Source organism: Bombus pyrosoma, linkage group LG6 (assembly GCF_014825855.1).
Source record: "Bombus pyrosoma isolate SC7728 linkage group LG6, ASM1482585v1, whole genome shotgun sequence".
Lineage (NCBI taxonomy): Eukaryota > Metazoa > Arthropoda > Insecta > Hymenoptera > Apidae > Bombus > Bombus pyrosoma.
The window spans coordinates 11,348,289-11,361,124 of NC_057775.1; the positions used below are offsets into that span (position 1 = coordinate 11,348,289).

The following is a 12,836-nucleotide window of genomic DNA, read 5'->3' on the forward strand; positions in this document are numbered from 1 at the left end:
CGCAATTCATAGCGCCGGTAATATTGCCTTTTCTTTCTACAAGTATGGACGTATTTTCATAGCTTTTACCTTCATCGCGTTAGAATTATGAAATTATTACGTTTTCACAGAGGGATTACGGCAAAGTGTTGTATAGTCACGTAAGTAATAAACGGACCCATTGCAGAATACTTTACAGCACTCGGTGAAATTGAAACGTTTCAACTGGAATTTTTCAGCGCTCGTTTCGTAATCAGAAAATCCAAATTTTTATGTTTCAACAAATCGACTTGGAGATAAAAGGGAAGAGCAAAATTTGTCTAGAGGAATTTTTCTCTTGAGATACCTAACACCAGTTAATATTCTTGCTAGATTCTCGTTTTGAACTCTCCCCCTCTAAACGCGCCCTTGGAAGATTCTACCCCTCCTGCATACACGTTCCGCTGTTTTTACGCTCGCATACTTTAGCATATTTCTGGGTTCAAAATAAAATATACTTCTATATTATATTTGTAAATTCTCTCGCTCGTTACTCGTTAGGTTATGTACGTATTGCGATGAATTTATCACGGACTAATTTGGAAGCGAATTTCGAATCTACTAATTGTAATTTCTAATTCTACAACAACTAGAAATCTCTACCCTTATCCGTAGACTTGGCGTAACGCGCAGACTTTCAACTATTCGAAACATGGCAAGTGAAAACGAGGATGTGATGTAAACAAGCGAGCCGACATGTAAACAGCGCCATCAGCGATCGTCTGAGACAACAGAACGTATAGACGAGCGTGCCTATCATATCTTCGTAAGAAATGCTGCAACCACCTAACCTTGCGTAACGACGTCCTTCCTAAACATCAGAGGCACAGACCATTTAATTGTTTCATCCTGGAACACGGTGTCTTGTTGTACGAGGTATTGTTCGAACGGAGAGATAACGCAAACGACAATAGAGGATAATAATAATCACGGTGGCAAACGTTAACGCGATATCTGAAGCATATTAATTGCAAGTGCAATGTACAATTAATAATATCTTGTTACAATTATCGGTCGATAAATGGATGAAGGGCGAATCGATATCGTTACAACATCATTTACTCGTGCCGTCGCTGAAAACAAAAGGCGAAACGTCCCGTGCTGATTGACTTCCGTCGCAACAATCCCCGCCTGAAATCGTAAAAATAATTGCTCCTTTCGCGTTAAATGTCCCGAGCAATTACCTCGTTCCAGGCAATGGTATTGCACGATAGATGTATATAGTATATATACAACGATTAGATGTCCGTGACAGTGTACGTATATATCAGGAGATCTCTATTGATTCGAAAAATACGAGAATGTTATAGAGGGCGATGTTGTGCGATTCGAACGGGTCAAAGATAGCGGAAATGCAGTTCACCTAAATATTCTTTTCCTACGTTTTATCGTTACGGAGGTTAATTTGAATACAGAATCTTGGCTGGAATCCTTATTTATTTATCAAATTATATCTATTCTTTCTACACATTCTCTTTTAATTGTATTTGCAACAATATATCTGTATATTTAGAAACAATAGAAGCATCTTGCTTGTAATTATAATCCCGGGTAAAAGTAAATCGTCTTGATTTTTTCTTTTCAAAAGTAATAGAAACAATTAACTATTCACTAACGAGAATAGCCAGTTAAGTAACTGGGAGCAATTTCTTCAACTCGACGATCAACAGTCACGTATCACCAGGCCACTCCATCTACCGCTAATTAAAACCTACCGCTCGTAAAATCGGCATTTCGACGATTCCCGTTCCGTCAAAGAACCCGGCTATGTACCGCCATCGTCAACTCGTCGTCGATTTAATCGCGTCGAAAGTCTGGCCCTCTCTGCATCGATTACAGCACGCTCGAACGAGACCGCGAATTCCGTCGAGGAGAACTCGAATTTATAATTAAATACTCGATCGTTATTTCTCGTACGCTCGGTAACGTGCAGCCAGCCAGCGATCCTAGATCGTTGCTTTTTCCCCCACTCGACGTGCTACATTTGCCCCCACTCCTGCCGACTGTATCTAGACATCTTTGCAGATGCGACGAGGGTTATAGAGATACTATTGACTCTCGAAGCTATTCCGACGAGAGCACGGCTCTCACGAGTCGTGCTCTCGCTCGCTGGGAAGTTTAATTATCCCCTTCGGTACATCCTGCTGGTCGTTGATACTGACGAACAATCGTGCGCGCGCGCGGACGCACGCATATACACGATGAACGGAATGGAGACGCGTCGATGGGCGAGAGTTACGAAGAAGGGACGGGGGCTAGATGGATGGAGAAGTTGTTTTAGCCGAAATCTGCCACGGCAGCCTACAACGTTTACCCTTTTAGTGGTGGCGACCCCCGCTGCCACTCGGCTCGCTCGCCATTCTTCGCCCGCTGCTTCCAACCACCGTCTCTGCAACTATCCGACTCTGCCGTTCTACCGTGTATATGGGGTGTTTCTTAACGCTTCATCGACCGATGCATTTTTGGTCAGCGCCTTTTTTGTATCAAATACATTTGGTTTGGAATTGTCAGATATTTAACAATTTTCTAAGAATAACCTATATAAAAACCAAATCTATAACAATATTCGAACGAACTAATAAAGCACATTTGCGGCCACATTCGAGAAAAACATCTCGACTATCGATTAGTGGGCTAAACCGTAAAGAAGATATTATATCTCGATATTAAATTATAATGGCTGTAATAAAGAGAAATCCTCGTACTATTATCATTCTCGTGTCGTCAATCTTACATACGAGTTCCTATATATTGCAGACACCCTGTAGAGAGGCACGCAAAGTACGCTATGACCCGAAACGGAAGGCGCAGGGGGTATAGGTACGGCGAAAGGAAAATTCGCGACAGGGCCTTTGATGTCGCTTAAACAGAAAACGTCGGCCCCTGCTGTTCTACAGCTTAGATTCTTCCTTCCTTCTTTCCTTCTTTTCTTCCTTCCTTCCTTCCTTCCTTCCTTCCTTCCTTCCTTCCTTTCTTCCTTCTTTCCTTCTTCCCTTCTTTCTTTCAGCTAGAGCTAGCTTCTTACGGTCGTCTGCGCTCACGGCACGTTGGATGTCTTTGAATCTCCCTCTTCCTCTCTGTCCTCTCTCCTTATCGCCGCGCATCTCCTTAGTCCTTTAGTTCTGGCCGCTTTGAGAGGCCGCCGCTACTACCGGCAGCCCCGCGACGATGAAGATATCGTCCCTCTGCCATAAGCACTCATTTGTTCTCCTTATCTGCTCGGTAGGCACTTCTCCGCCTTTGGGACATCAGGACAAGCGCGCGAGCTTTCCTTGTTTACCATACGGGTGGAATTTCCGTCCGTATACGCTATATGTACTTACATCGCTTACACTTACACGATCGCGACTGTGCGCCATCTTGAGCCCACGTGAGCGGCCGCGGTGGCGGAGTGGGGGAAGGGGTCCATTCGCGAATAGCCGAGTTTTATCGAGCACGAACGACGAACAGATCGAGGAACGATAGCACGCGTTTGAAGACGACAAGCGGTGGGCCGCTTTGACGGCGCGTTTCTTGCATTTCGAACCCGCCTAGGCTATGCCCTCCCGCTGCGGGCATTATACGAAATTTCTGCTTGTTTTGCGAGAAACCAGCCGACTGCCCGTGGCGTTTGTGATTTTAACTCATACCCTACTTCCTTCGTTGAACTACCGTTAACTCGCCCTTTGTCAGAGAACGTTTGCACAGCGAAATTCGCAGAGCGTAGGCGGGCCGCATTTCCATGCGCTTCATTTCGGATTTTCTAACCTCGTCGCCGTTGATGATTACACACTTTCTCGGCAGTCACGAAATGAAACATCGGAGGATACCGGAACAAAGAACACGACTTAGCGCGGACTAAATCGTAAACGCGTACGTCCATCGAGAAATCGATACGTATACCTATGGTAGAGGAGTGTTTGCGAGTGTGTGAGAGCGTTGATTCCCTGGATTTAGGTAAACTGATCCTCAAATGTATATGTCGGCGTCGCTTCTGTAATACAGCGAAGTTGGATGAATTGTAACCGTTCAATTACTCTATGATGAATTACAACACGTAAGATCGATAACTACTATCGGTTTACCCGGTCGTCGAACAAGTACAGTCGCCGGTATAACATGGTTCGAGTATGGTTCGCACGTATTAGTTTCGTGTGTATGCGGAATTTATTAGAAGAAAATGAAAACATATGAAAAATGAAAGTTCGTATATTGGACCTTTTATTTTTACGACTCATAGTTGATGATAAATGGAGGAAAGTGTGAGAGATGCCTTGGCGCGATATAGCGGAAAAAGAAGAATTAGACGCGTATGTGTATTCTTAAGCTAATGTTTTATAACAAGGATTAATTGTCGATGACTTTTGAATTCATTAAATTTACCTTTTTAATAATACAGCTATCTCTTTTCCGTAGCTTTTAGAAATTCCTTTACTTTTCCTATATTTTCCTATATTTTCATTCTGTAACGTCGCAGACGCTTTTAATCCTTAATACGAGAACACGATGGAATGAAAAGGCAGAAGAAGGCATCTGCATCCTTTATGACGCTTCCTGTAACCATTACAACACGAAAACGGCAGAATTAAAAGAGGAGGTAGCGCCGTTAACACGAAAAGGATTAACCTGTTTCAGCATTTAAGAGAAACGTTTTTTCCACGTGGCAGAGATATAAATATAGTTTATAATTATTCATTTTCATAACGAGAATAATGATGAAGGTACGTATAAATTTTACTATACAAATTAAAAACGAGAAGAATTCGATTATATTTCTAGCTGAAACGAACAAGAATCTTCAGTAAAAAAAATGAGATTTGAATGTAACCATAAGTAAAAGATTTTTCACTTAACTTGTACCATGGTCATAAGCTTTGGCACGTATCTTTTTAGCAGCACGCGACCGTCACGCGAGAACAATCGAGATCCACGAGGCACGATTTCGCTCGTAAAGCTGGCTCGCGCCTTTTGAATTTCCCCCGGTGCTCTTAATTCAATTTTAAACTAATTTCCTTAAACCGTTCTATATGCATGGATATTGTCCGGCGTCCAATCTTCTTAAGTTTTTTAATTCAATTTCAAACTAATTTCCTTAAAGGCTTCGACCCTCTTTGGAGATCCAGGCCCGCGCGACCAGTTACTCGCGAGTCACCGACCGAACGCTTAGTGGTGTCATTAGCGTTGCATAAAAGGAAAGCGGACAAGTGGGAAGTAAGGTTATTTTTATCGTCACTTACAGCCTTATCGTCACTACCAGCAGGCCGCGACAATGACGTGCATAGCAACTTCAAAGCGAAAGGAATACACATCACTGATTCATGCTATTTCATCGTGTAATGAGGAATATTATAAAATTGCTAATCGCAAGAGGAGAGAGGTTAGTTTCATTTATATTTGCTAACAATACTTTAGTAAATGATTTATGAGATAGATTTAACTTTTTGAGGTTAGATTTGCTCTTTGTTTAGTTCGACGGTATTCGTTTAAATCTGATTCGATAACGTCGATATGTTTCGTAAATAACAACTTCCGAAAGTTTCAGTCGAAGCTAAATAACTTTCAAAATAACAAACAAATAAATTTTCTTTTCTATTTGCAGGAACAGAAATGCAAAAATACATTGCAACGTAACGTATTCACGATGAATAATGAACTGATATGCGTTGGCAAATAAATAAATATTTCGCCATGAACACACCATCGCTAGATGTGCCAACGTTCCTTTCGTTCGTCACATGACACGTAACCCACGCGGCGCTCGCCAGTTTCGCCCGCTGGAACGTATTAAATCTCTCGTGACAATGACGTTTGCATTTCTGAAGTGCTGACGCGACCCATACAGGCCGTCGGGCGTGTACTCGAAACAAGGGTACATCGTTTTCACGACGACGCGCGACGCCGTGTTTTTTTTTTTTTTTTTGCCCGCGCTACTCGCTGGCGTATACGAGCTTGCGATATGGGGAACAGAGACACTTGACACCGGCTGTTTGCTCGAACACGCGACAAACATGAAAAAATATATATATGACGAAAACCACCGATCGCCAGACACGTTATCAACGGAACAAATCCAACGGTAACGCGAACTGTCCCAACGAGCATGACTTTCGACGTTTAAATTGTCCCGCCAATAGCCTCGAGATGGTCCATCTACAGACACGCTTACTGTGTTTCGTTTATGATCAAAATTCCACGATATACTTGCCAAGAGTGATAATACAGAGAAGTAGAGTATTTCGTTGAATATATGGCGCGCCCAGGAAATGGATAAATTGAATCGGTATAAAGGAATGAAGGAGAATGAAAGATAAAGAAAACGACTGAAACGTTTGTAAACGATGATTGAATAAATGAACGTTTATGTAACTATCCATTGTTTGCTACTTAGAATGCTATAAACTACGAAATGTGAAATTGTATTATGATTATGATTCTAGAGCCTGTGTAAAGGAGCTGGATAGTATCCGTGGCCAATCTTGATAATACAAGAAAACGATTACTCCAACGTATTGCGCGCAGCTCGGCGATCGAATAAGGACTGTTGCGACCGGATATCCGCCTACAGTTACAACATGAGATCGTATGTATATATACATATACGTTACACAATACTACATTAAGTTATATTACATTATACAATACTAATTAACCTTTAAATTTTAAATAACCTTTAAAATTTTCGAGCCACGCAAATTTGTTCCTTGAAATTCATTCTTCGTTATATCGGTCCTCCCCGCAACAGGAAAGCAGGGGAAAAAATTCCCAATAGTTTATGCATACAGAAAGCATACCGTTATTTCGACAGGGAAGCAAACGCGCTAACACGATTTTACTCGCGCGAGCACACGTTGCGTGCCCAACGATAAGGTTTTCCCAACTTTATCTCTGGAACGGTGGATTCGTTCGGGGCGACAGACTGGAGCAGAATGGATGAGCCTGCAAACGCATGGCCATGGTCAACCCCTGGTCGTAATATCGCGCCACAGGGAATACGAGGGTGGAGAGACTGCACGGACTGATTTCTCCAGCCATGCCAGTGAGCACGCCAGTCGATGTTTAGGATCTCGGAATTGTTCCAGCTAGCGGTGGACGTTCGATGCCCCCCGAGTTCTTGAACCATTCGACGTTGCAAGCATTGGAATGCTTCTGAATATTTTAAATTACGTAGAGGAGGATGCACGATCATTCGATTTCAGATATTCGTACTGATAAAGATTTGTAATTAGTCGTTGGATAATCAGATTCTTTTGATGGATAAACTTATTCGAATAATCTGTGAAACATCGAAAACAACAATCAAGATACGAAGCAATATTCAATAGTCTGCATAAATTTCAAACGACCTTATTTTATCATAAACTTCGGGCACGATAAATACATTTCGTGGCGTCCCGAGTCTATCGCTATCTGTAGAAGGGCGAATGCGCGTTACAACACGAATCTATCTTGCCCTTTTTTCCCCACTTTTTCTCGTTATTTCTTGCCTCGCCGATTCTCTAGCAGCCATGAAATCTGACAGCCGTAGGCCGTAAACGCGCCACGACTGCTTATTAAAGGGAACCGGCTCGCTTTATTTCGCGAAGGGAAACAAGAGACAGAGTAAATATGTCGGCTGGATGTGTGTCCACGTTGTCGCGGAAACGCGGCGGGCGTCCTTTGAGTGCCTCTTACGGACGGTGCCTGTTGACGCCTCGTTTGCTCTGTGATTGAACGGCCCGCTTCGTTTGCTCAAACGCCGCTCGCGTGCCCGTAATTTATAAAAACGGATGTTTTTATTAATTTCCTGTTGCGTCTTGTAATTCGTAACTTTCGAACGAAATATTAGTACCCTGGTATCTGACGGCTAGATACTACAAATATAATTACCTACGTGACGCAAATATAATTACCTCCAAATTATATTATTATTAACCTAAAATATATTTTTAATTCAAAACAACTAACAAGATTTATCAATCTTTTAAAGATCTAGCTGACGAGTCGAAGCCTACCTAGCAAAAGTATGCAAATGTAATTCCTTTCAAATGACCAACCAACCTAACGGAATCCATACCAATTACATTTACCTATCTGAAAGTGCGTCATTCGATGACGGTCGAATAGCCGACCGTTCATTCTCTCCCATCGTCCTCGGCAAAAGTTCATTCACCCCGTGTTTCTCGTCATTCACACTTTCACCCCCAGAGCGAAACGCACCGTGTGGCCCGTCACAGGGACGAGGAGAATGGATACAGTGAATCTGACAATTGGCGCAGATCCAGGAACCGCGTTATCGCGACCGTCCACTGTATGAACCCGGACTCTCGCTGACTCGCCTCGAATTACGTTGGCGGCCAGGACAACGGGAGATGGCGCTGCCGGTGCAGACGTCATAATATCCGTCGGGATATGACGTTAAACGATGCACGTGAACTAGCAAAACGCTGTTAGACGAAAGGGGCACGACGATCGAGAGGTCGAACCGTTGTTCGTGGAACATTGGTTGCACGGTTAATGGGCAATCGAGGAGCGGACAATGGCAGCCCGGCAACGAGTCCTCTCCACGGAACTCTCCTTAATGCCGTTCGCTTTTTTAAATCACAGCCGGCCGTCGTTCCGTTCGTGCCAACCTCGGCGAAACTGCCCCTTCTTTCCCTCGCAAAGCTTCTCTGGATGGTTCGAAGAGTATTACCTCGATCGTTGTATAGTAGCGGATGGTGTTTCGAGATGAAAAGGTTTCGCAGTCGAGATCGTTGAATGGACGTTAACTCGGATCGAAAGTAAGTTGAGTTATTTTCTTATACGTGATCTTTGGTACAATGTTGTTGCCTTGGTATAATAGAAATAGTGACATTTTCCGAGACATTTTCGTTGATGAAACCTGATATCATTATGATTAGTATTATTGAAATAATCTTAAAATAATATTGGACATGAAGATAACGTTATATTTATTCGTGGACAACAGGTCCAACAGATCGTTGATAAATCTGCGGTCAACTTTTCTAGTTCTCATTTTGGAATTTCGTTAAACGGTCTGAACAAATATTGTACGTTCCAACCAATCGTAACCGGACCATTCGGAACTATAGTTCCATTTATGTCAATCACGGTCCTTTCTATGGACGACAAATATTTTGACTAGATCAACCAGTGGAGTGTATTATGCTTTCGAACGACGTTTCGACGGGGCATAAGTATCGACGTGTTTCTTTTTATATATTTTTTTCATTTTTTCTTTTGTTTTTTTTTTTTTGTTTTTCAGTCGGCTGTTTCGAAATGTTAAAACGTCACGATGCATTTAAATTCGCTGGATGTTTTGAAGCGCATTTGTCATCTGTCACATAACGAACGTCGCCGCTATTTTTCCCCGCGCCGGTGACAAGCGCAACGCGACTCGAAAAAGTATCCTTAATGTAATTACGAACGTGCCTGTTTAACGGTGATATTTTAATAAACCGTTCCGTGCGTTAACGCGGCGCGAAAACGAGTAATAACGTGGCCCAATGAGAACAACAAAACGAAAACCCTTTACATAGCACCCGTTCGGATGATTAAATCTGTTCAAAACACGCCACGCTTTACGCGAAAATGACGATCTTCTGTATCTTTGCGCGCAGCGAATATTTTGGTTGTCATGTGGAAAATAACAAGAATCATAAAACGAACTCGAAATATAGGATAGAACGGTAACTGGAAATATCGAGACCTTTCCGAATAATATCATAGTCAGATGTTTCATTCGGACATATAAAATTCATCTCAACTTTCTAAATCGTACTTTCAGTTTGATTCGTAAAATACAACAGATACCTATCCTCTGTCTCGTAATTCTCGTCCCAAATTTTTCTCCTCTAACAAAATCTCAGATGCCAAAGACTTCGACTAATCGCTAGGAACTAAAAAAAGACACAAACAAAGAATCCCTTCGTCCGATAAATCTGTGGATAAAATAAAAAGAAAAAATTCAATTTCCAAAACCCTCGATCATCATAGCCCTAAAAATCTTCACACTCTTTTACTATCTTCACTCTGGGACAGGTTCAATCGCAAAAGGCGCAGGTTCCCTACAAACCCATCTATCCGTTACAAAATTCGTATATACGTCCCGATGCCTGTACACGTGACTCCGCCGTCCCCGACTCCGCATGCACGTGTACGCGCACATTCCTAGCGCGCGCGTGCATAATGCACGAAGGCCCTGCTGAAGAATATATATCCGCGGTACGAAGGGCCGAAATGTATTCACCCAATTATCTCCGCATCGGCGTGCTGAATTCTTCCCCCACTGCAGTCGCCCGCCTTCCCCCACCCATTCGAGCCTGTGCTCGAAAGCGGTTCGGTTCAGCCGACTGTTTCATCCCCCTCCATTCGCCCAACTCAACGTTCACCATGGTCGACGGCGCATTTGCATGGAATGCATTCATATGAAATCGACCATTCTTCCAGCGACTTCTTGAGAAGGCCCGTGTATCCCTTGCTACCGGCGCGTATATACTCGTCTCAGAAGTACGCGTGCGCGCGCGGCGTATATCCCGACGAGGGCACTCGAGAGATGTACGTAAGGTTGCTCGTAGAAAATTGGTTCCGGTAACGACGACCTATCTTCCGGCCGCTCGTCGTTCTCTTCTGCGCGACATGCCGCGGCTATTACCGGTTCGGAGACGATACCGGATACGATTTTTCCCTTGTGCGGGGAAATTTTGGAATTTGCGAATCAAACGAGAGATTTGCGTGGGTAGCATTCCTTTGGTGACGATACGTTTCCTGAGTAAAATTCGACCTAGCACCCTGTCTTACGTATCTATTAACTTCGGCATAGGATACTGTACTCAATGATAGATAAAAAAGAAGCGACCGAGTTTTAATGGAACAGTGGAATGTGCTTCTGATGGCCTTAAACGGGAAATTGATTTCGAACAGCCTTAAGTGACGTATAAGGGGGGTTTTTTGTATAAGCCGAGCAAGGTAATCTATTGCGAGTCAATATCTTGGCAACTAGAGAAGATACAGCAAAAATTCTTGATAGTAGTTTAATAGTATGAAGCGCGATGCATCATTTTCTGGTTACTTGTCTATTTAAAGGCCATTTTCAATTCTTTACTAAACGATATCAATTTTTCTCCATGACGCTATAGTACAGAATATTTATCTACATTCAGTGTTAAAAAGTTTCGTTCATCTTTTCTATGCTGCGAAAAGATTTATTACATTATATGAAATATCTGCCTTTAAAAATAACGTAGCATAGAAAGAATCGAATTCCAAAAATGCTCACAAACAAAAACCACCCTTTGTGTTTCTCACGCACGCGCGCACACGCACAAACCCCCCATAAAAGTTGCACGTTGCGTTCAGACCATCCCCTTCCAATGGACCACCCAGTATATAAAACTTGATTGCATTAGCTGGGGAAAACGGTTCAGGGGTGATGTCCGTTCGCGTTGCAGGCTTTCCAGTCTATTTTTTCTATTAGCTCGCAAAGTCCTCTATTAATTTATTACCCCGGATTGCTCCAGTTATTGCGTTCCATCCCTTCGTCACAATTCGATCGTGATTCATGGGAGGGCGAAAGCAGGGCGAAAGATCTATGGGATGAGAGGGATGACCATTAAATAATCGCAAAAATTATTTTTCTAACCTACAGCGTAAGATAATTCCTTCGCGTATGCTGCATCGCCTCATGGAGGGTGCACATTCTAATACACATAATCTGACATTACTATACGTTTGCGTAATAGCTTCCACAAGATTTATTCGAATCGTTTATAGCCGTTTAAGTGGTAGGATTGAGAATTTATGCGCAATCGGAAGTAGGAAAAAGTAGGTATTGTTCCTTTCTCTTTTCATCATTTCTTACTCGGTAATCGAAGTTCCATATATCGGGATCGTAATCTAAAAAGTTCTCAAGATCAGAGTTTCGCAAAACCTATTAATTTTCCTATTGATCCGCGACGGTTCGCGAAATCGTGCACCATTTTTCTCTAAATTTTCAATCGCCCGATTTTCGCGTAGAAAAACATTTCACTCTGCGAGAGATTAATTAACGGACAATTTCACAGGAGAAATATTGCCTCGGAAATTCTCGATAAAAATATTATTACACTCGGCTGTAAGTGAGCTCCTTCTATAAATTACTCAATGAGACTTGTGTTACAAAATGTACAGCTGTATCCTGCACAGATTCCACTAAAACGAGACAAAGAGAGGGAAATGGAGATCGATAGCATCTCGTGGTGCGGCTATGAATTATAACGGAGGCGAGCAAGTAGCTGGAAGCGTAGCGCGGTAAATAACGAATAGCGTTTACGTTGTCGAAAATGACTGGTAGATTGTTTATGTCAAGATCGCTTAGCCGGTACCCGACCTGTTTGCCGTTCGAGTCAAGTCAGCGTGTTTTCACGGTTTACTCCGTCGCTCGCCGTGGACGTGATAAACAGGTTTCGATGGCGTTTCGGTAAACTGTAACAGCGTGTGCATCGACCGTTTGCGTCATAGCGTGTACGTTGTGGAATATTGTGGACGGGAACATCGTGGCTTCTGTGGGTGATTAATTCAATCGGTTAATTCGAGGTTAATCGAAAGGGTGGACTGATAGGTCAAATTTGAAGCGTGTTACTTTTGCTTTTCGTCTTTTTCTCGTTTTCATGATTAATGGCTCGGTAATGCGTTTCCCATAACTAGAATTTTCCATGACAATGGTGATTTACTATGTAATCCTACATTTCTTTTTCATATTTCACAATAATTTATTGGGATTTTTTAGTCGTTGATTTATTGGAAGAGAATGATTAATAGGATGTAAAACAGCGCTTTAATCTCGCTTTTAGATTAAATTACCATCGGCAAATCCTGTAAAT

The 12,836-nt window shown here is 42.5% G+C and overlaps 1 protein-coding gene and 1 long non-coding RNA gene across 8 annotated transcripts in view; one reads left to right on the forward strand and one right to left on the reverse strand.

Annotated features, from left to right (window-relative positions):
* The window catches only part of LOC122568532 (teneurin-a), a 699,158-nt gene that overhangs the window by 113,643 nt on the left and 572,679 nt on the right, over positions 1 to 12,836 (reverse strand). The gene's annotated exons all lie outside the window — the stretch shown is intronic.
* Positions 5,210 to 7,877, forward strand: LOC122568537. Its single transcript, XR_006317103.1, has 4 exons — positions 5,210 to 5,374; positions 5,597 to 6,359; positions 6,435 to 6,577; positions 6,803 to 7,877. It is a non-coding gene; the product is annotated as an uncharacterized LOC122568537 (long non-coding RNA).